Source organism: Rhagoletis zephyria, unplaced genomic scaffold, assembly GCF_001687245.7.
Source record: "Rhagoletis zephyria isolate East Lansing unplaced genomic scaffold, Rhagoletis_zephyria_1.1 Rzeph_scaffold_02584, whole genome shotgun sequence".
Classification (NCBI taxonomy): Eukaryota; Metazoa; Arthropoda; class Insecta; order Diptera; family Tephritidae; genus Rhagoletis; species Rhagoletis zephyria.
Window position 1 is genome coordinate 1 of NW_016159668.1, and position 4,493 is coordinate 4,493.

The window sequence follows — 4,493 nt, forward strand, 5'->3', positions numbered from 1 at the left end:
CTCGGCCAAACACTAACATCTGTGTAAGCGCCAATCTATTATTATTATAGATATTGAATTCCTAAAGGAATATGGCGAAGTAAAGAGAATCTCCTTTGTTCTAGCTTTGCAGTCATTTAGTTAGTAACCACTGAATTTTAGAACCCAAAAAAGTTAGCGCTTTGATGCGAAAAATGTTTGTTCGTGAGAATTTTTTAAATTATTGCTGCAAGAACTGTTCTCGTCAACAGATGCCTAACAGTAAACCACCTCAATGAGATAATCAAATGGTCGCCCACCACCCTAGTTACATATCAGAAGTGGAAAATAGGTAAGGTGGTACCACTACTAAAAACGAGGAACTTGACAACCTGTGGGTGTCATATTGCCCGATATCTCTTCTTTACCCAGTAGTGAATACAGTTGTGGCCAAGCTATGCCCTTCCTTAACCCACCAACTGATCCCCACAGTACATCAGAATGACTTCCTTAAAGTTCCCCGTGTCAGAGGACTAATACCTGGACCTATCGAAAGTTTTCAATGCGATTTGACACGCAATGCTACTTGAAGACGTTGACAAATTTTCCCTCCGATCAAAGCGGTGGTCCGCGAATTATTTGAGTGGTCAAAACTCATCGGTGTCGTTTCGAGATTAAACCTTTCATCCTAGAAATATGAAACAGGGGGTCCCGTATTTTAATGTCCTCGCCCCACTATTTTCCAGAACTCATACACAGATTGCTGTTAGATACAATGGCATTGTCTCTCAGACCTTTCCAGATTATTCACTGCACAGAACCTAAAACTTTCCGTACTAAATAAACGGCCTGGACGAAGCCTGAACTTATGGATCGATGATATTAAAATTTCAACCGTAAATAACGCGAAAATTTTAAGCCTTTGACAGCTTGCTTACCTTCTCCGCGCACACAACCGGAGTCGTCTAAAAGTTACAGAGCGACGCATGTACTAAAATAACTAGCTCGCCGGCAGTCCCTAGGGCACCGACAAAGAAACATTGTTGGCAACTTAACTATTCTGCGCCTGTGTGTTTGCCGCAGACTTGCGGGATACAGTGGACGAAGCTTCAGAATGTTCGAACCTGACGTACCCAACTTTGGTCTCATGCCCTCTTAAAACTACTTAACTTTCAGTCTTCTTCTTTCTGTCTGACGACTAAGATTAAATGGTTGGAGGGGGTGAAGATGCCGCTACAACAACAATAAAAAATAAGATACCTTACCAAACGGATGACCTTCTTGTGAAGGAGATCCGTATTAGCCTAACCATCTCTTAATTTGCTCTCCCTTTGGTCCGACCCCGTCGAAACCGCGTGTTTCCTGGACTTACCGTTTAACTGTGCGGCAAAAACTAATCGGCTAACGGGGCTACCAAAATAATTAAAGATAGAAAAAGAAGAGGAAAATAATTTTGTAAGTATAATTTGGTCCAAAGTGACTAATTAAACACTTTCGGAGTTTCTTTTTTTTTTGAGCATTTTAAAGATGAGTGTACGTCATATAAACGGATTGCATCCAGCAGTGATACCTTTGAATGTTAGAGGGGAAGACTCCCCCTTAGTAACGTAGACAAGGGGGATTAAGGGGATTCCTCCTCCACTATGAAAGTCGATTATGTATAATAAATCCCCTTAAACAAAATGCATTAAAAATGAATGCAATAAATTACAAATATTTTTAACGTTTGAGTTTTTAAGCAGCACACACATGAAAATGAATCATGCTTACATACGAAAGTACAAGCAAATTTGCAATGTAAATACGTGCATATATTTGACTGCTAAATAGTGTAGATTATGTACGTTAATTTGCGATAAGCCTAAATCATCTTGATGATTGCCACTCCCTTGATTTCGCCATCGGCTGCTCAAGCCTAGGTTATTTCGGCGCGTTTTCCCTCACACTAGCGACCAACATGCAAATCTTACTGTGTACATAGGTAAGCACACACGTAGCTGCATGAATTTTTGCACACAAACATATCATGTAAGTTGTGTTTTGCAACCGGCATTCGTTCATGTTGGCCGTGACGTGAATGAACTCTCTCAACGGCAAACCGCAATTTTGTCAGATTTGTTAGGTATAGGGATTTGCAAGCATTGCAGCGCAGCTAAAAGTAGCAAGTACGCGAGTTGTATGAACAACTTTATTATGGCGAAGTTGTCGCACATTTTGGTCTGCATGAGTGGCTGGCTGCTCGCGCTGGCTCTGACTTCCCTATAGCTGACTAGCTTGGCCGCTAAGCCGATGCCAAGCCCGCTTGCTTGACTGCCTGCGCGTTCCAATGATTCATTCATTGCTTGGAAGAATATACGAATTGTGCGCATACTCGAAACGTTAACAAAAATGCAGGGAACAAGAAACAAGTCTATAAAAGAACAATGCTGTAACTGAAAAATCAGCAACAAAGCGAAAAAGACCTAAAGTTTTGTTACTTTTTAAATGTAGTTAAATGTGAAAAGTACGTGCAGAAATGAATGTAGCTGTACGGGTATTTAATGTTCATATCGCTCATTTATTTCAATAGCGTCATAACTCAAAAATGCAACACTCGAGAAAAACGGGTTTAAAGTTTTGAAGTTACATACACGTATGTACTTTGATATTAAAAATGAATGCATATTTTGTCCTAGTGATATACTGGTAAACAATGCATGTATGAAATTTTTACAACACCTAGAAGAAGCGGAAATTTCTGCATAATTAGCTAAAGTTTTGTATTTTTGGATTATGATACTAATGCAGTAAAGAAGCAATTTGTATTCATTTTATTTAATTTGTATTTTTTTATTTTTTTATAATTTTTTATTACAATGAATAAGTGTGTGCGATAAGAAGGGAATTAAATGTAATACCTTCCACTCCATGACAAAAGAATACGTATAAAATTCTTTATAATAGTTCTGAGTCACACTCCTACGATATGAACACATGTATGCATGTATGTATGTATGTACCTACGTATTTACATATTTGTGTGCACATGCACCCCGCAGGAAATTGCGCTAGTTCAGAACTATCCCAACGCAATGCTTTCAACTGTCTCTTTTTACATGGCGATGTCCTACGAAGTGGAAATTGTCACCTCTGCAGAACTTTGGAACTAGTTCTGAACTGGGTCCATTTTCGATAGTTCTGGGCTAATAAGTTTTTTTTTATGAGAAAACATTTTTAAACCAAATTACTGGATATTTTTTCTTTTCTGAACTTTGCCCGTTTTGGACAGATCTGCGACAATAGGTTTTTTATGAAAAAAATTTTGATTACCAGATTTTTTGATATTTTTTATTTTTTTTTGTTCTTTTACAGATTGCATTTTATTTATTTATTTTTTTATTCTTTTATTATATTTATATAAAATTTGATGATTTTCTCTTAAATTTTTAAGCGGAACTCAACAATTTAAATTTATTAAATCTGAAAATCACAACTGCCTCTACCGCGATGTAAACTCGCGACCAACGATGTTGGAATCGGAGGTCTTCCCGCTGAACTATTTTAGTATTGTACCAGAAGTGAGAATTTGTGCATTTACTTCTCAACAGAGCGCAACTACCACACCAAAAGTTTCAACTGTCCCTCCCTGCGGCCGTTTTGCACTAGTTCGGGGATAGTTATGAAATGTATAGAGCGGAACTAGCGCTTTAACAGACTGTCTCTAAATTTTACTGCAGGGCATGTACATACAGTCACTCACAGAAGTATTCGTAAATTAGTTTTTTCACAATATTCAAAATGCTTTCCATCATAAATATTTTTCGTTAATTATCATTTAAAATATAGCTCATTCTATAACAAAACCCATATAAATCATTCTTGCAAACTTTGTACAAAATTCATAAAAATGAATACTCCGCACCCCGTGAATTCTCACAGGATTCACCACCAACTTCTAACTTTGCTAAGCGCGAAACTGGTCTGCGTAGTAGTCCGCTCTTCGTTCGTACCTCCGCGATACGTACTTGTCCGTCTTTGGCGGGAAAAACTTGAGTTATCGCGGCCCATTGACTACGGGGCAGCGTTGAGTCGCACAATATCACCAGGTCGTTCGCTTGAAGCGGTATTGCTTTGTCCCGCCACTTAGTACGGCACAATAGCTGAGGCAGGTACTCGGTAGTCCATCGCTTCCACAACCGGTCCTTGAGGTTTTGCGCGATTCTCCACTGCTTCCTTATGCAAATCTTCTCGTCAACTGGGTGCGGCGTCTGCGTTGAATTAACGCACCCCAACAAGAAGTGATTGGGTGTTAACGGCTCATCTTCTTCATGGCTTATAGGCAGGTCAGTTAGCGGTCGGGAGTTGATGATATTCTCCGCTTCTATTAACACGCTGTGCAGTGTCGGGTCTTGGGGCCACCTCACGCAACGTCTTGCTTAACAGCGACTTTATAATCCTTATCAAGCGCTCCCAGCAACCACCCGAACTGGGGTTCAGCGGGCAGTTAAATATCCACTCGATGTTGTATCTGCCAGCCTCGGCTTGAATGCGGTCAG